The sequence below is a fragment of the Heloderma suspectum genome, chromosome 1 (genome assembly GCF_057233095.1).
Source record: "Heloderma suspectum isolate Gila_16-S chromosome 1, 16-S_ref, whole genome shotgun sequence".
NCBI classification, from domain to species: domain Eukaryota; kingdom Metazoa; phylum Chordata; class Lepidosauria; order Squamata; family Helodermatidae; genus Heloderma; species Heloderma suspectum.
This window is the reverse complement of record NC_139458.1, coordinates 271,076,259-271,096,657: the sequence shown is the minus strand read 5'-3', so window position 1 is coordinate 271,096,657 and position 20,399 is coordinate 271,076,259. Positions and strand designations below refer to the sequence as shown.

The 20,399-nt window shown below is 44.8% G+C and overlaps 1 long non-coding RNA gene across 1 annotated transcript in view; it reads right to left on the bottom strand.

The window, feature by feature from the left end:
- LOC146359101 (uncharacterized) overlaps nt 1–20,399 on the bottom strand; it is a 127,109-nt gene that overhangs the window by 1,067 nt on the left and 105,643 nt on the right. Inside the window, exon 3 of the long non-coding RNA XR_014787193.1 lies at nt 17,071–17,163. This is a non-coding gene — a long non-coding RNA (uncharacterized LOC146359101). The remainder of the gene's footprint in view (nt 1–17,070; nt 17,164–20,399) is intronic.

Here is a 20,399-nt window from a genome sequence, read left to right as displayed (position 1 = left end):
ACGCATGGACTAACTGTGAAATGATATGATGAAATTGTTCGTGATAAGACCCATTGGGCTGGAAGGAAAAAATCGCAATAGTAGCGACACCACACTTGTTGAAAGCTATTCATTCATTTATTCATTCTATTTCTATACCACCCCATAACCGAAGTTCTCTGGGTGGTTCACAGTTTAAAAAACAACATTAAAACACATTGTATAAAGTATAAAACCATTCACATAATGACATAGAACAAATAGCACACGCAACAACAACAACAACATATATCTAAAACAATTTAAAAGAATCAGCGAGACTATTGAAGAGACTCCTTATGTGCTGCCAAATGCCTGAGAGAAGAGGGCAATGTTAACCTGGTGCCAAAAAGATGACAATGTTGGCACCAGGTGGGCTTCCTCGGAGAGATTATTCCATAAATGGGAGGCCACTACCAAGAAGGCCCTCTCCCTTGTTGTCGCCCTCCAAGCCTCCCTTACTGTGGCCCCAAGCCAAGTAAAGCTTTATAGGTCAACCAGCACTTTGAATTGGGCTCAGAAGCATATAGGCAACCACTTCAAGTGGGCCAGAATCGGTCTTAAATGTTCGGACCTTCTGGTCCCCATTATGAGTCTGGCTGCTACATTTTGCAGAAGCTGCAGCTACTGATCCATCTTCAAAGGCAGCCCGCCTTTGCAGTAATCTAACTTGGAGGTTACCAGAGCAGAGATAACTGAAGCCAGGTTATCCCTGTCCAGATAGGAGCATAGCTGGGCCACCAACTGAAGTTGGTAGAAGTCATGCCATACCGCTGAGGCTACCTGAGCCTCAAGTGACAAAGTTGGCTCCAGCAATTGAAGGGAGCTATTGAAGGGAGATTCAACTCTATTTCCTGTGGTTTGAATAAGGACTTTTTTTTTATCATGCTACATATATTAATCAGCTCACCATTGCCATGATTAGGAATGGACAGACTCACTTGCGCCAGGCTTGTGGGGGCGCTCACTGGGTCGCCGCTGCCACCCGCCCTCACGAGCTGGGCTGTGCAAGCCCTGGAGGGCTCGGCAAGCAGTCCACGAGACTCCTGCAGGTCCTGCTCCTTCATACGAGCTGCCATTTTTATGTAAGATGGCAGCTTGCCTCGAGGAGCAGGGAGCTGTGGGGGTGTCCCTGCTGCTGCCCCCATTGTAGCAGGGATGGGGGAAGGAGGAAAGGAGAGGAGCTCCCTTCTGCCCCTCTCATCCCTGTCACAGCAGCAGCATGATGGGTACATGCTGGTAGTTTTACATAAGTCTCTTACACTTACACAAAATGACCGGCTTGTCCCCACCACTGCCAAAGCTGCTGCTGTAGCTGTAGCTGGGGGAGGAGGAGGAGATGAGAGGAGCTTCCTTCCGCCCCTCTCGGCCCGGCTACAGTGGCTTGCCAAGGGGACAGGCACTGGTGTGCTTGCCCAACTCAGCACGTGCAAAGTCGGGCAAGCACTGGGAGCCACAGACTGGCATCCGGGGGGGTGATTTCTCACCAAGCTTTGCACCCCAACCAGACACCCACACCATTCCTAGCCATGATGTCTGGTTATCACCCAATAATGTTTTCTGAATGGCAATTGTTAAAGTAATAATCACTGTCTGTACTTCTTGCATTTCAGTTCCCTCTGGCAACACACTTTACATCTCCCTCACCCCACCCCACCCCCAGCATGTATACATAAATCTGCCAATTTGAGGTTAACACTTCATGCATCTGATGAAGGGGACAGTGTCCAGAAAAGCTTATGCCAGAATAAATTTGTGAGCCTTCAATTTGCCACAAGACTCTCTGTTGCTCTTAAAAACATGTTTGCTTGAGTAAAACTGCATGGACTGCAATGAAATACGCTGGCTTCCCAAGTCACATCTTCAGCATCACAAAGCAAGCTCTTTGGAGTTAGGGGCTGCCTCTGTTTTTTGTCAGCAAAAGAGCAGAGAGGTGCACAGGCTAATGACCCTTCCTCCCCACCACCCCATGGCTAAGAATCAAGTCATACTTTCAGTGAGGCAGATGTTGCATTTTGCAGTAACTTGCCATGCTTTATAATATAAAGTTTCTATCATGATCCTACACACAATGGCAATGTTCAGGAGAACCAAATGCACAAGTTTCGTATTTTCTTCTATTAGAGCAGGGGTGCACAACCTTTTTGGCCCCGAGGGCATGCACCAGGGGGGCATACATACACACATACGTACGTACACACACACAGTAAAGCCTCCACTGCCACCCGCCACCCCAGTGATCCCAAAGGGGATTGCTGCTTCTGCAGCACCATTAGCACCAGGGAAGCAGTGATGCTGGCTGCTGTGGGGTTACTGGGAGGAGGAGGAGGAGGCTTTAGCATCATCCTCCTCCCAGTGACCTGGATGGCATCACTGCTTTCACACTGGCATTAGCAGCATGGAAGCAGCAATGCTGATTGGTGGCAGCAGGGGAGGAATTTGGTAGTGGCAGCAGAGGGTGAGCCGAAGGGCTGCGCAACACATGTCCAGGGGTTGTGCACCCCTGGATTAGAAGGAAACATTCCACATGAACACGGGTGTTTCCCATTGTTCACTCCTCCTTACAGAAGGGAATAAGACACCTCTATGCTTACGTGATCCTGAAACAAGGCAACAGTTCTAGAAAATGCTCAGTCCCATACTCTCCAAGGGGAGAGACTTCCATGGAAGTTAAGTGATCATTAGCAACCAATCTCCTTGTGCCCTCACTGCAGGGCACTGGTGCACAGATGCTAGTATTGTCAAGAGCGCTCTTCCATTTGATCTTGGATATCAGAAAGGGGGTTTCTTCTACGTATGCATTAAGGGTACACTCAGGTCTGCAACCAAGTCAGCCAATATCGTCATTCAAGAAGTGTACCTGTATTTCGAAATGTGTCTCACTTTAGGTGAGTGAGCATTTAAAATATCTTAGGTGACGACCTAAGCATGTAATCAGTATGGAGGTCCTTCATCAGCATTGACACTGCAGGAAATGAATTGGAACGGGAAAACAGCTCACTGAAGGTGAACTCTCATCCAGGTGATAAAGAAAGTGGCTACTCAAGCATGTGAGACAGGAGCAGGGTCGCATTATGTAGCTCTGCCCCAACATTGCACATGTCATGTGAGGCCTAGAGCTAGTGTCCATGCAGAGAGTGAGGACGTCTGCAGAAAGGAGGCTGTCAGGAGCGCCCTAGCTGCCTCTTGCAGTCCCCTCCAATAGCCAACTCAGGACACTGGCAACGAGGATTCTTTCCAAGGCTTTATTCCTTTATGACTCTTACAGATACTAAACACTAGCGACTAAGCAAGGAACTGCACTGGGGATAGATAGCAGAGTAGCCTAAGCTCCAGGTAAGGCAGTTGGTCCCCGTTTGAAGGAGAACCGCGGGAAGACTCTGAACTTATGGGCTATGGAGAGATCCTCCCTCTTTCCCTTGGGTCCTTGGGACGCGACCATTGTTCTAGCGCCAAACAAGCAGAGCGCCTCCTTTCTGCGCCCTCCATCTGTCGCCGCTCCCTGCGTCTGCGCCGAGCATCCAGCAAGCCCCCCTCCAGCACTCTCTCGCTGCCAGGGTCACTATCTCTCCCAGCTGCTGGGAGGAATCTCTGCCAGCTGCTGTTCCTGTGAGAGATGAGCGCGCTCCTCTCCCACGGATTGCTGTTCCCCCTCAGAATCAGAACTGCTCTGGGGCTCTCTGGGCTCAGTTTCCACCCTGACAGAGGCCTCCACAAGTACAGCTCTATGCACAGATGCCAGCAGGAGGGGTCACATGTGCTCCTGTAGTGAATGCCTTGAATGCTGGAATAGGGCTAGAGTAGTGATGGCACATAGCTTCATTCAGCCACAGCTTTCACACTTTTGGTCATTTCCTAGATTACACAAAGAGGCAAACCCAGCTTCGTAACCGAGCGTATACTAGGACGGCATTGCAGCCAACTGAGATCTCCCACATAAGTGAACCTTTACGATACATCAGTTCGCAAACACATTTGTGGTATTCAGACTTTATATTGCCCACTTAAAAAAAAAAAACTTAGGCCTGTGCCTTTAAAAATGTAATGTGTGAAGTGGCACTAATATTAGAAACCACAGATGCCATAGAAACCATAGAAGTGATGTGATCCCTGACTACAGAGCTTAGAGTAACTCAGAACTCTGTATGATCTCAGTCAGTGCCTCGTACACACATCATAGAAGAGAAAATACTGGATCAACTCCTGTGTGTGTCCATTAGAAGGAAGGTCCTTTGGGCTATTCAACAAAGCCACCCATCCCTACAGTTTAGGAACTTCCTGGATTATACTATTATTTTCTTTTGTGTATATTTCCAAGGCATTTTCTACAGGCTCAAGGTGGCTTTAAAAAATTCCAAATATAAAACTACACTACCAAAACCATTTTCAAAAGACTGAACTAAAATATGATACAACCAAGATCAACAGTATCCAATTAAAATATTTCTTACTCAGAAAAGCCATAAGCAGAACAATCCGTTCACTGAGGAAATGCCTTCCCAAATAAATATGTTTGAATCTCTCCCTAAAGGCCTGAAAGGCTGTAATCACTCATTTGAACTTTTTCTGGGAGTTTGTTCTACAGGCTTGGGGGTTACCACATCAAAGGCCCTGCTCCTTAATGATGCAGCAGGGTGGCCACTTACACATCATCAAAAAAGAGAACTTTGTTTTACATAAAAATTGCACATGCTAATTGATAGATATAGAAACAAATTTAGGAAGTATTATTATAACTTAAAAAGAAATACAATATATCTCATCAGAAGGGGGAAGACTGTGATCAAATGACCTGTGTGCCTGCCCACTCAGTCTGCTGTCGGGTGCTAATTGCTGATGGCCAACTTCAAGAGCCTCACTCTCCTGGCTTCTTATGGTTCTTTATCTTTATAACAGACTAGGACTGGACAGCCCTTCAGATAGAAGACAACTTGAAATAGAAGATTTTCCTCTGATAGCCCTCCAAATAGGACACATGTGACATGTCCACCTTATGATGCAGTGAATGCATCTACCACAAGGCCCTTGATGGCAACAGCTAGGGAGGGATGCTCCACACGGAGGCAGTCTGAGGTCCCTGTTGACATGAAGTGTCCATATTACTGATGGGAGAAGCAGCGAATTTGGAGCTCACCCCAATTCTCCAAAAATCACCTCAGAGCCCATTTCAGCTCACTCCCATTTTCATTTTCAACCTGTATTTTTTGAGAAATGTGCATTTCAAAGTGCACGTTTTAAAACAAACTGTTTTTTTTTTTTTACATGATCGCAAGTTCAGGCATTTGTGAACACTTCTCAAGAAAAAAGCTCTTGCTTGCCTTTGGGATTGTGGATGGGACAGGTTCACATGATTTGCAAACAGAAGCAAAACTCTCATACATCCCTAGTCAATATATTAAAGTACATTCACACATGAACTTAAAGTTCAATTCATAGAAACTTTGAACTTTGCGCCAGTGATCCTGATGTCCTTCCATAACTTTAAGCAGCAGCTTCCTACTGAGCCAGGGTAAAGGGATGTCATATTCGCCAACTCTACTGAGAAAGCCTGCAGCTGTATGAATATGTCCAGATGGATAAGATCATTAGAAGCAAGGTCAGGCACACAGCAGGGGAGGCTTTGCCAGGACCAGCTAACTGCTCTAAGAGTGGAAGAACGGTCTCCAAAGGGGCATCAGCTTGATCACTCACAATTGTCAGGTCACTCCACTGAGATCTCTCAATTGGACGAAAATGAGTTCTATGTGCAAATGTCTCCACAGCTGAGAAAATTATCATGCTGATGTGGCAATGGCATGTAAAATACAGGGTGCGCTGAGAGGTAATCACCACCTTTGAACAATATATGAAGAAATCCTTTGTGTTGCACTGCACAGATTTCTCTAGGCTCTATGGTTTCCCTCCTCCAACCTGTGAAAGAACAACAGATGTCATCCAGAGGTGGGAGGAGAGACTAATTGGCTCAAAGGGGCTAAGTGCATTATGCAAGGCTTAATCACACCACCCATGCAGTAATCTTGCAGCTGACAGAGTTGCCTGTAAGTCATACAATCAAAAGCCAAAAGACGATTTCCCTGTTTTGTGTGTGTGTGTGTGTGTGTGTGTGTGTAGAGAGAGAGAGAGAGAGAGAGAGAGGTGGGGAGAGAGAGGAGAGAGAGAGGCCGATGTAAAGTGACACAACAGCAAAACAATAAGGAGGCTCTGGATCCACTGTGGATGCAGTCTGTCTTAATGTAAATATGTGTGTGCGTGCGCATGCGCACGCATATATATGTATGTATGTGTGTATATATATATTCTCCTCTCACCAGTTGCCAGTACATCTGCCCATCCGTCCTTTGACAAAAGTGCACTGTGGGCAATTTACAGAACTTGCTGGCTGTCAGCATCTTTTCCCCCCATAGTGGGCTACTCTTAAAAGCTGTCATGGTCTTGTCAATAAAGAGTGGGATTATGGATCCAAGAACTGTTCAAATGCCTCATAAAGTCACTGACGTGCCAACAAATGCTGGCCATCATTTTGAATATGCAAGTCCATGGGTTGTTCTAGGGTTATGTGAGGGTTGTTTAACCCTCACATAACCCACACCACCCAGGTTCGCACAACACTACAAGCCACAGTGCTTACCCACTGCACTTGCATATTCAAAATGGTGGCTGGCATGCACTACAAAGCCTCCCGGGGTTGTTTAACCCATGGTGGCTTAGCATGACATGCAAACTGGCCTACTGTGTGGCCTTGGGCAAATAATCATCTTTCAGCCTCAATTATCCATTTGAAAAATGTGTGGAGATGGCTGTGAAGATGAGTGAGACAAAGCTCTGGGAAAAATAAAAACAACCAATTGACATGACAAATTATACTAGTGACAAATCCAACAGTATTAGTAAAGCACAGTGTTTGAGAGACCTCCACTCCTGGCCCTCTTGAAAATGGACACAGTGTTCAAACTGTAGCTTCTACTTGAATGCAGGATGTTGTCCTGACCTGAGCATGCACACCAAATGCCATTCTGATGTCAGAGTTGTTCAACCAAGATATTGCACAATGTGATCTATTACCCCTTCTTAGCCTCCTTGAAAATGTGTGTGGTGCTTGGGATTGGGAAGCAACCTTCCCTCACCCTGAAAATGAATTGCACAGTTTGAGTGTTTGGGATGGGCATTGGTGGCAGCTGTGCTCTCCTTCACAGTGTTTTCTGGATGGTTTCTTTTTCTTCCTCCCTTCCTCTCTGTAATCTCCTCAGTCTCTCTCTGTCCTCTCTCCAGTCTTCAATTCTTCTCCCTGACCACTCTCCCAATCCTTTCAGACCAAAACTGCTCTCATTCCCCTACAGCAGCTCCCAAGGGCCAAAAAGGGCTGTCTTCCAAGGCATCCCGAGGAGGCTACACTGAGCAGGGTTTGTTTGTTCGTTACATTTCTATACTGCCCAACAGATGAAGCTCAATAGCCAAATCTCTCTGGGTTATACTATTTACATTGGATTGTATTCAACATTACACTAGCAGGAAAAGTACAAGAGGTGGCATTGTTTCACTAGCAGTTGTTCAAGCACTAGTGAAACAACTAGTGTAAACAAGATCTAACTTAATGAAGTCTTGATGAATTGTAAAAGGACTTGTTCAAGGGCTTGTGAAATGCTCAGCGAAACAGCATGTGAAATGGCTTGTGCAACGGCTGGTGCAATGAGTTAAGCAGAATCAAAGTATCATATTTGGCACTTGCACAAGGATGAAAATAGGATTTCCACAAGCAGTAAAAGCTTTGTGCTAGCAGAATAACACCTCTGAACACATGGAATGTGTTTAGTCCTGATTTAATTTCCACTTCCAACATCCATGCTTTTTGGAGAATGGCTGAATTTGTAAAAATCTTATTTCTTATCTTAAATCAAAGATATAACATATTCTATGATTACTACCTCAACTAATGCTCCTACAGAAATTGCTTCCAACAACTATTGAGAAACAACTGGATAAGGAAAATGATAATCTTTAGAGTTTCAAATCTAAAACTACACTAATTCAAAGAAGAACTTCACCTCATCTAGATTTAACGTTAATGAAATTATATCCCAGAAGATGCAGGGTTCACCTATACAGTACATGTTCTGCTGAATATCAATTACTAGAAACCACACTTGGTAACGAAGTAAATTATGTGATATTAATATCCAATTACTTTATGTTAATTTGCAGGCATTTAGGAGTAGAATATTGTAAAATGCAATATCTGCGAGAAAATAATGGAGTGAAAGCCAGATAGTATGTGTCAAAATTGGGTTGGCTGCACATGCTAAAATCCCTTATGTGGAACAGTCCTGTGGCTGCAACTGAGTAAAACTAAGTGAGTAGGGAGGACCATTGCTAGGCATGGGAGAACAGGGATGTTCAAGTTTTCCAGAATTCTCCAAAATTCACTTTACTGCTCGGTTTGGCCCACTCCTGTTGTTGTTTGCGATCTGATTTTCGGTTCATTTGAATGGGGAAAGTGCACATTTCAAACAGGAAAAGTGCATATTTCTGTGCAGTTTTCAAAAGTGCACACTTCCTCCCATGGACTAAAGCATGAAAATGAGGTTTGTTTTTTGAATGCACATTTCAAAGTGTGCATTTAAAAAAATGCATTTTTAAACACGATTGCATGTTCGGGAATGTGTATACAATTTGTTTGGGGAAAAATCCACTCTCGTTTGCATTCAGAGTTCATGGGGCACGTTCGGATGATCTGCGAACTGAAACAAAATTCACAAAATTCCATTTTCCGCAAACTCACCCGACTCGGTCTGCAGCAAGTCAGGCCAGTTAGCAGATTTTCCATGTTTTTAATTTGCGCAAATTATGGCTGAATTTTGCACAAATTTGCATAATTTGTTCCAACTACATAACGTACAGCTGCAATTTGCACAAATTATGGCTGCAATTTGTATAAACCTCTATTTGTGCAGATTAAGTTCGACGCACACACAAAATATGCAAAAAGTCCCCAGAGTTCAGGGAAAACCCATAGCTCAGCTCACAAATGCAAATGGAGTCAGGCACACTGCAGGATTCCGTTAAGCCCCTAAAGGACCAGATTTCCAAGTGACAGACATCGCTGTGCTCTGCAGGCAGAATGTCCCATATTCAGTCCATGGCATCTCCAGTTAAAAAGGCTCTGGTAGTGGCAATACCAGAGTAGACCCCTGGTAGTCTGGTAGACCCCCTGCCTGAGACCCTGGAGAGCTTCTACCAGTCAGAGTAAACAATAATGGGCTAGATGGATAAATAATCCAACCCAGTATAAGGCAGCTTCTTAGGTTCCCATGGGAGAAGTAACTTATGAGACAATGAGGCCATGAAGCTTCCTAGCAATGATTTGTGTGAGCACAAAAGAACATTCTTTACACATTGCACTCACACAGATCCTTCAGCCCTGCATGAGAGATTTTACCATGTATTAACCATGCCATAATTTATACTGAGCTAAAATGGAGAACAAGATTGGTTCTTTAAGCAGTTGTAGTGGTAACAATAGCGGATCAACTACTATAACTATACTGAAAGATCTGAGAAACAATCAGACAAATTAATCTGACTAAAAACTGTGTTAAACTTCTAAAGAGGCAGTGTCTAGTTTGCTCATGTGGGTAGAATGAGAAATACACATTTTAGGAGTGTTATATATAGAAAATAGGATGAATCTAACTTTATGGGAAATTGGGCAGTCTTGTCATTTTTTTAAACTACCCTTTCCTGTTTTCCCCTGTTTTATCCTATCTACTTTCCTAACAACTGTGTTCCAGGGTAAAATTTTGAACTGATCATAGAAAATAATTGTTTAAGCACAATCCTATGGATGCTTAGACAGAAAAAAGTCTTACAACTCCCAGCATTCTGTCTAAACATACATAGGATTCCACCTTTAGAGCACTTTACAGGCCTATTCCATACAACTGATTAAAAAAAGAGAGTGAAGAAGTTACTATAAATAATTCCCCTTCTCCCTGTAATTTTCTGTGATAAAGGTGTTTGGTGAATTTGCCTTATGGCAAGTAACAATTTCACTGAAATGAAGTGTATCTTTACAACCACTTAACCACAAGAACATCATGGGAGAAAATCACTTCATGCTGCTTGTTCCATGGTGTGTGTTTTTAATAATATCAGGTTCCAGTTCCACCTCAATAAATAAATTAACAGTGCAATCTTATATATGTCTACTCAGAAGTAAACCCTATTGCATTCAATGGTACTTACTCCAGGTAAGTGTGTATAGGATTTGCAGCCTAAACTACATTATGATAAGGCCGCATTTTTTCAGAAATACAAGTTGCAATGAAATCCCAGGTGTACGTTGCTAAGTACATAACCTCCAAGTCCAGTTGCTCTTTTGGCAAGCAAGTCAGAAATGCAATGGGCATGCATCTCCCAGGCCTTTAACATAAATTCCTAAGCTGGGACAAAAGATTTTTACATTATTGGAAGAATCTAATTGTCATTAAGGTTTTAATATGCAACTCTCCTAATTGTTTTCAAGAACAAATCTATTCCTCCTCCAAAGCAGAGGTTTTCTAACCAGGGTAGATTGGTTTAAATTAAGGCAGTTCAAATCAATTATTTAAATCTCCAAGAGAACAGGCCGATTTAAATAACTGATTTAAATCAAGTTTCCCACTGATACTTCTTCATAAGGTCCCTAAATAGTGGTGTGTATCTGACAATTAAACCATATTAATTTACAACTACATAGAGTATTTATTCTCTAGTTGCATTCTTACAACTAGGCCTTGCATCTGGTTTTCACACTAAATACACTTTGCACACTTTCCTTCTTTGCCTATAAAGACAGCCCTTAAAATATTCCCATATGCCCACATCTGGTACAGGCCAAGAGTAGTATTTGTAAGATCCCCAAAGTCAGTTGGCACTTTGTGAGTGGATACATACCACTTTGCTGCTGGTGTGGGGGTGGGACCAGTAGGTATATTTAAGCTCTCTAACTAAGCACTTCTTCTCATTTCACCAGCAGTGGAACAGTGATGTTGGTGAGAGCAGAATTCTCCCATGTGGTGAGGTGGTGGTTTCAGACTGCTAGGCCAAGAAGAGAGAGCAGCCTCATCCCTGCTGGGCAGAGTTTCATGGGAGCACTCCGCTATTGACAACAGTTGTGCATGCCGGTGTTGGGCTTTGGTCAGGCCTGCTAGGCCCAATGGTGAGCACAGCCTGGCTCCTGACATTCATCTTTAGAATGCTGGTAATGGCATTTCACAGCAAGATCTGCAGGTCTACCTGCAAGATGTTACCGTGAGCATGTAAGGCAAGAGAGACTAAGCAGAGGTGTTTCCCTTTTCTGCAGCAAAGCTGTGCAGGGTAGGGGAGGATTGGTAAGGATGTGGTGAGTATCCAAAGGCACCTTTAAGGTGATTGGGAACTCCCAAGACTTGCCACTCGCATCTAAAGAATCCGGCCCCCCAGAGTCCGTGGCGGAACAGGGCAATCCCCCCTGCCACCCCGCGGAATCCCCCGGGGCTGGAGCCTACCTGGCGGCGGCAGCGGCTCCAGCAGCGGCTCCGGCAGCGGCTGCAGCTCCAGGTGGTCTTCCAGCCACTGCTGGCCTGTGGCCACAAACGGTGGCCGCTATACTGGCCACCATTTGCAGCCCTGCCAAGCCATGATAGGCTACATAAGTATCTACGTAGCCTATCATGGCTAACGCAGGGACGCAAATCGTGTAGCAGCCACCATTTGTGTCCCTGCAGTAGCCGTGATAGGCTACGTAGATACTTACGTAGCCTATCATGGCAAAAGGCAGGGATGCAAATGGCATAGCGGCCACCATTTGCGTTCCTGCCTTTTGCCGTGATAGGCAACGTAAATATATACATAGCCTATCATGGCTATGGCAGGGATGCAAATGGCGGCCTTTACAGAGGATGCCATTTGCGGCCACAGCCCAGCAGCGGACAGAGGTCTGGCTTCAGGCGGCCCCGGCCAGCGGCTCTGCGGAGTCGCTATGGAGTGGAGCCAGCTGGGGAGGATTCTGGGGGGGGGGTGGAGCGCCTCCCTCCCCACCGCGGATGGCCCGAGCAGAACAAGGTAAGTGTTTCGTACACCCCTATCTGGGACTCAGAAGGCAGGGTCCAGGTAGGGATGTACGGACTGTGTAAAATCTGCTCCATCTGTGTTTCGCGGATTGTCAGGTGCCTTTTGTTCTGTCATCCACCCACAGACGGATGTGATTTTTTTTTGTCATGCAGAAAGATGTGCAAATAATTACGTAAGTATTTACATAATTTACCCTAGTACATAACATTTAACGTATTGTCCCCCATTCCATTCAACATTTCCTCAGCAGAAACTTGCATATTTTCCTATGAATTTATTAGGGATGGCGGAGAATTCCACCACGGCTTCCTAATCATAGCCATGAGGCTACATAAATACTTACGTAGCCTATCATGGCTAATGCACGGATGCCTTTTGCGTCCCTGCAGAGGCCGTGATAGGCTACGTAACTATTTACGTAGCCTATCACGGCAAGCAAAAAAAAACAATGCGTATGCAAATGGCGGCGGCTCCAGCCGCCGCCATTTGCGTTCCCTATTTTTCGCCATTTTATCTTACATAAATCTTTACGTAGGCTATTACGGAAGAAAAAAAAGGGGAACACAAATAGCGTAGTGGGCGCTATTTGCATTCCTCTCTTTTTTCTGCCGGAATAGCCTACGGAAATATTTACGTAAGATGAAACGGCGAAAAATAGGGAACTCAAATGGCGGCCGCCGTAGCCGCCATTTGTGTACGCCTTTTTTTGTGGTTTTTTAGCTTGCCGTGATAGGCTACATAAATAGTTACATAGCCTATCATGGCAGCCTGGCTGGACGCAAATGGCGGCCGCTATGGCAGCTGCCATTTGTGTCCGCAGCAGCCTGTCTGCAGCCGGAACTCCGGCTGCAGACGGCCCTGGCCAGCTGCTCCGTGGAGCCGCTGCGGAGCGGGGCCGGCCAGGCAGAATTCCGGAGGGGGAGGACCGGATCGCCTCCCCCCCCATCGAGGATTCTGGGGGGAGGGACGGAACACCTCCCCTCCCCACCGTGAATCACATCCGCGAAAAGGTAAGTGACTTTTGTACATCCCTAGAATTTATATGTGTAAATTTCAGGAAAGTAAAAAAACCATTCGAAAGCCCACTGACTCCGTGCGGCCTGAGGGGGTCATTCTGCAGCAGATTCCTCAGGGTGGATTCTTAGAAATCTGAGCCCATTTTAGTCCATCTCGAATTTCTCCAACATCCCTAGGTACAGGTCCCCTTTGAAGCTAATCTGTTTTCACCTCCCCAAAGCTGTGGGACCTGGGGGCCTCCCTCAAGTACATACAATGGTGTACCAGTTGGCAAGGGTACAGAGAATGACTGCACCCAAATCACGAGATGGGGATCTCACCTGAACTGCTACTACGTTGAATCACTAGCAGCTCCAAAATTAGAGCTAGTGCCCCACACACATTACAGTTGCAGTTCTTACTTTTAAGTGTGTCCCTAGTTTACCCACATCTCTGTGTCTCATCTCATTATTTCAGATGTGTCCACACAAAGGGTCTTTTCTTACGCCGATAGTTACTGAGATGAAAATAAAAAGCCTGTATGTTGGATCCAGAGAAAAGTATGTGTAACGAGACTGGGAGAAGATGACTTCAGCAGGCCCCATTACCTGCACTTTTCTTTGGATTCAACCATCATTTGACAGGGCATTTCTCAAATACTTGGCATTTCTGAAATATTAATATTTGAGAAATGATCAAATTGGTTCTTCATTTACACAGAAAAACTTCCTGTAACTCAATGTATCCAGTAGAAGGCATCGGCTCAGTTTAGATAGTAATATCTAAACTGTAGGGATAATGTGTTTATATTTAGATGATTTAATATTCACTTATTCTTTAATGGAAGTTTAGCATGTAAAGTTTTTTTTAATTAATCTGATTTATCATTGTTCTAATCATCTGTTTTTATCCATTCCTGCTTCTATCTCCTGTAGGAAAGAAAGAAAGAAAGAAAGAAAGAAAGAAAGAAAGAAAGAAAGAAAGAAAGCTCAGTTTAACTTCAATAATAAGCTCATCTTTAAGGAAAAGACTCCAGGCTAAAGTTATTCACCAAAATCACATAATTGCATAATCATGCTTTTCCCATGCATACCCACACCCCACCCAAAACTTGTTCAGCAGGAAATCAAAAGGAAATCCAGTCAGTGGAGAATACTGAGCAATACTACTTTATGAGCAGTTAAATCCTGTGTTTTCAACAAACCAGGAGGGATGGCAATGTGCCCTGGTGGGGTGTTTTGTTTTGTTTTTAATTAATCCTGCATTAAGATGTCTTCCATCATCATCAGAAAACAGTGGCCTTGATCAATCTGAGATGTTGCTCTTTGCAAGCATGGTCTATGTAGGTTATTCTGTGCAGACTCACAAAATAGTTACAATTGTATCATATGCATGCCAGCAACAGAGATGGCTCACTGCACAGCACTCCAATCCACTAGAGAAAGCGTTCATGCAGCTGCATGAACTGTTCATTGGGGTGAAAGTAGACCCGGGAACTGCAGAACAGGCAGCCTTCATCAGATTGTGCTGATCATTCTTTGACTGAACATACTCTCTGGATAAGTGTATGAGCCTACACACAATCAGTGATACACCCGTCTAAGGGAACTTTGTACTTTGGTCATAGCACGTCTTGGCAGAGATGACCCAATGGTGCAGAAACACAGGTCTCTTCAAAAACAAGGGGATTTTATTGAACATGCAAGAATAAAAAATATACAAAGTATATCTCTTCAGAATGAGCTTGTTGGCAAAAGGTACTATATGAACTCTAAAATGGACTCAATCGTTCATAAATTACAGACATGCCTGCACAGATTAGGCAAATGTAGCAAAAAGCAAAATGGAGCCACAGATGTGTGTGGAATGTCCAAATTGACCTGGGCTGGACTATGGCTCTGAGAGAGTCATAGAGGTGAGGGCTAAGCAAATTGAGGATCCTAACAGTGCTGGCTAGGGATGTATGGACTGTACAAAATCCGCTCCACCTGTGTTTCACCGATTGTCAGGTGCCTTTTGTTCTGTTGTTCGCTCACAGACACATGCGATTATTGTTTTCATCATGTGGAAAAATATGCAAATAATGCCATGAGAGGTTTCATAAGAATTTACATAGTTTAGCTTAGTATGCAACATTTAGCATATTATCTCCCATTCCATTCAACTTTTCCTCAGCAGAAACCTATGTGTTTTCCTACAACTAAGTATGCCTAAATTTCAGGAAATTAAAAAAATCATCTGAAAGTCCACAGACTCCACACAGCTTGAGGGGGTCGCTCTACAGAATATTACGCAGGCTGGATTCCTAGAAATCTGAGCTCATTTTAGTCTGTCTCAAATTTCTCCAGCATCCCTACTGCTGGGAGAGAGAAAATGACAGAAAAAGATTTAGGGCTGAGATTGCAAAAGCAAAGCAAAGAGCTCACAGGACTTGTCCTTGTACACAGTCAAGGTGACAGAAGCTGTCTTCTGTGCAGTCCACTTCTTCTTACTTCCTCTTTTAGACATTTCATGTGGAAAAGGGGGTTCCAGGACACATTACGTATCAAGCCAACTGTTCTGGAGAATTTAACTTGATCGCAATGGGGTGAAGAGGAAACAAAAAGAATACCCCAAAAGGAAGTCTGACCGTAATCCTGACCAGGACAAGGCTGCACCAAAGTGGCTGGACCTCCAAATAAAAAACTGGTTCAAAAATAGACCAAATTGCTACACGCTTATACAAGCACACAACAGGAAAATGAGTACAGGGGTGGAGGCTATAATTTGTAGAGGAACGCCCTCCAGAAGATGCCTTTCCTGGGATCTATTAGATCCTTCCTGCAGATGGTGCTGCAGTGTGGGGAAACTCCTGAGGCTTCAGCAAAAGGAAGGAATCCTTGGAAAAGGCTCCAGGTGGGTCACCAGCAGCTTCAGCAAGAACAGGGGCCTAGGCAGCCAGAGCACATGTTCTGGGATAAGGGGTGCGACGAGGCTGGGAAAGAACCCTGGGTTCCATGGCATAGGGTGATTTCAGTGGGGTGAGAGCCAATGGATACAACCAAGACTAACTGGCCTTGTCATGCAACCAAGTGATTTCAGCAGACAGATCCCAGTGCATGCTAAGAAGCAGAGATGGCCCGCTACCCACCTGCATCCCCTTTTATCTCAGATTGGAGCTAACAGTGGTGATTTCTCGGGGGAGGGATTCCTTTGGAGGCCAAGCCCCACCCCTGGAGCAACCCAAGGAGGCTCCACAGGCTGGAGAAGGTTCTGCCTAGGGGTGTACAAACCCCATGACTTCTGGTCTGGGGGTGTCCACCGTGGGGAAATCTGGGCCACTTGGGGCCCCGTGGATTTCCCCGGAGCCTTACCGCATCTGTCAGAGTTCACAGGGTGGCTCTCCTTCATGAGGGCTGGCTGCACCGGAACCCCTCTTCTGCATGCCAGCTATTAAGGAAGCCCTTAACTGCTGGCACGGAGAAGAAGGGCCTCGGCAGCACCCCAGCGCTCTCTCCCTTGTCTTCTTGAGAGGAGGCCAGGGTGAGAGCGCTGGGGCTGGCTGCGCTGGGACCCTTCTTCCCTGCGCCAGCTGTTACGGAAGCCCTTGACAGCTGGCATGGGGAGGAAGGGCCTTGGCGGCATCTCGGTGCCATTTGGAATGGAGAGACGCCCTATGGGAAATCTGACAGACACAGAGGTGCGTGGGGTCGGCCTGGTGCGGACTTCGCAGGTCAGGTTCTTAGGAATCTGGCCTGATTTGAATCTGCAGCGGATTTCTCCATCATCCCTAGTTCTGCATCCCTGCTTTAAAAACATAGATCACAGCGCCATCTTTTTTTTTTCCTTTTCAGCCTAAAGGAAGTACAGATATTTGTGTGTGCAGGGTGTGTGTGTGATTCAGACTAGGAGTATAGCAGGGGCAATGGTTTACAGCTTCCCTACTCCCCACACTAGAGTCCCAATCTGTATTGGTTCCCAGGCACTTACTTTAGAACAGGGGTTGCAGAGCCTTTCAGCCCAAAGGTGGCGAATTCCATTTCGGAGAAGCTCTCGCAGGCTGCGTTCCAGTGGTGGGCGAGTCTGAAGACAAAAGGAGAACAGCCAAAAAACCTCCAGTTTTTATTTATTTATTTATTTATTTAAAACATTTATGTCCCACCCTATATCATTAGGATCTCAGGGCAGCGTACAGATAAAATCAATTTAGACAGTACAAAAGAATAAATAATGTAAACAGCTAAAAACATATTAAACCATTAAGCAAGCAAATACCAATTTAAAAACTAAAACAATAAAACAGTTAAAATAGTGTGCTACTTTAGGGAATGCATTTAGCCCTCAAAGCCTTTGATAAAAAGCCATGTTTTAACTTGGCGCTGAAATGAAATCAATGTAAGTGCCAATCAGGCCTCCAAGGGGAGGGCATTCCACAACCAGGGTGCCACAGCAGAGAAAATACTCTTCCACATCACACCTTAGGGTATGTCTCACCCTGGTGGGATGCAGCGGAGGGCCCCTCCAACAGATCTCAATCCTCAGGCAGGCATGTATAGGGGGAGGCGTTCCCTCAAATATCGAGGTCCCAACTCGCTTAGGGCTTTAAATGTCATCACTAGCACCTTGAAATCCGACCGGAAGCATATTGTCAGCCAGTGCAATTCCTTTAAAACTGGTGTGATATGGTTTTTATGAGGTGTTCCGGTCAAAAGTCTAGCTGCTACATTTTGCACTAGCTGCAGCTTCCAAGTTGTCTTCAAGGGCAGCCCCACATAGAGTGCATTGCAGTAGTCTAAACAGGAAGTTACCAGTGTGTGCACTACTGTGGCTAGGTTATCCCTGTCCAAGAAAGGCCGTAGCTGGCGGATCAGCTGAAGTTGGCCTCAAGTACTCGGGGCCACAGAGTCCCCTAGGGCCTCCAATGACAGGAATGGATCTAGGAGTACTCCCAAGCAACTCACCTGCTCCTTCAGGGGGAGTGCAACCCCATCCAGGACCAGTCGCTTACCAGATTCAGCTTTAGTTTATTGGCCCCCATCCAGCCCATTACATCCTCCAGGTTGTCCAGCACCTTCACCATCCCAGCTGACTCCAACAAGGAGAAACAGAGCTGAGCATCATCAGCGTACTGGTGACACCCTACCCCAAAACTCCTAATGACCTCACCTCACCCAACGGCTTCATATAGATGTTGAACAGCATGAATAGAACCCTGTGGCACCCCACAGCTTAATAGCCATGGAGTAGAACAGGAATCCCCCAATACCAGTCTCTGGAATTGGCCCTGCAGGTAGGAGCAGAACCACCGTAACACAGTGTCCGCACCCCCATCCCACAGAGCCCCCCCCCAATCCCGTATATCACAGCTTAAGGGGAAAAAACTGCACAAAAGCCAGGAAACCACCCAACAAAAGGGGGGGGAGCTTGGAAAGGGGTGTGGCCTTCTAGGGACTCGAGAGCCAAATTTCATTCCCAAGCCTGAAGTTCTACATCCCTGCTTTAGAGTAAAAAAGGAAAAAGGTGCAGCTGCTAGCTGCATCCTTAAAGTAATGTGCAGTTTTGGCCCTTAGTGTTCAGGATAGTCTGTGTGTGCTTTATTTTTAGCCTGAGAGTTAACTAAAAATGTATCAATTTTGGTCTTAACTTAAATGGTCGGTTTGTATTGCTGTCTATATATTATCTTGCCAAAATAACGAAATGATTTCTAACAGGAGCATCTGGTTGTTCTTGTTCTGAAAATCTTCACTGGGACATCGTCACTAATTACTTTTCCTTCCTGTAATTTTAACCAAAGGAAACCACATATAACATATGAAATATACTCAGAGAGAGAGAGAGAGAGAGAGAGAGAGAGAACGAACCCAGCCCAGTGCTTGGTAGTTGTTCTGGCATTGTTTTTGTATATCTTTTGAGAGAACATAGAATTTGATACACAGTATAAGCTGCAGTGGCTTAGTGGTTAAGACGCTGAACTGCAGACCTGAAGGTCGGCAGGACAGCAGTCCGAGACCCGAGTGCCACGTGACGGAGTGAGCTCCCGTCTTCAGTCCCAGCTCCTGCCAACCTAGCAGTTCGAAAGCAAGAAATTGCAAGTAGATAAATAGGTAACAGTATTTAACAGTAGATAAATAGGTACCGCTTCGGTGGGAAAGGTAACAGCGTTCCGTGCACCTCGGTGTTCAGTCATGCCAGCCACATGACCACGGAAGCGTCTTCGGACAGCGCTGGCTCTTCAGCTTAGAAATGGAGATGAGCACCACACCCTAGAGTCAGACACGACTGGTTGGGGACACCTTTACCTTTTACCTTTTTTTATAAAATCCCATCTTTTTTATTTTTTCTCAGTCACAGGCTCAATGAAAATGAATTCACATGAAATAAGCCTTATGATATTTTTCTGTAATAGCAGAGATCAGTTTGACTTGTTGATAACATAGAACCTGAAAAATACAGATACAGCTCTTTGCATCTAAGATCAATAACTTGCAGGCAACTGCAAAATATTAAAACAGAACACTTTGCTGAATCCTGAAATACATGATTTCCTAAAAAATAAGATGACTTAATTCCCACACATTGTGCATACATATTCATTCTCTCTCTCTCTCTCTCTCTCTCTCAAACAAAAAACACTATTGTCCTACAAGGCCTGTAGTGTTTCTTGGATTTTAGCAGTCTCCCAGGATCTGCTTCCCACAAGGCGTGAAAGAACAGGAAGGTAAGAATTTAAAATTTCATATTCCTTCGTGCAGTGCTCCATAACAGATGAGACTCGTTATTAAGAATTCCTCTGAAAAATCCTGTGATCATGTTCAGACTTCAGTATTCCAAACAGATCCTTCATTTCAGCATGGCAGAAACAATACCAATATTTCTTCGAGTTAAACATTGATTGATTAATGTCACTTTTTTAATGACCAAGAATATAAATAAGAGAAACCTGATTTCTTTGAATATTTATAAGAGTATACAAAGCATTTAAGTAATCCTAAAGCAGATGTGACACTTATGACATGTCTAAGCACTATATAGGTGTTACTACTCATGTGCTGAATCAATGTGCGCATGGGATATATGCAGGCCCTGATATTGGACAATGTACAATGTGCAGAAAAGGGCAACTAAAATGATCAAGGGCCCGGAGCATCTCCCCTATGAGGGAAGGTTACAACAGCTGGGCTTGTTTAGCTTGGAAAAAAGGAGGTTAAGGGAAGACATGATAGAGGTGTACAAAGTGATGCATGGTGTGGAGAATGTGGAGACATTTTTCTCCCTCTCTCAAAATACTAGAACCCAGGCTCATCCCATGAAGCTGATTG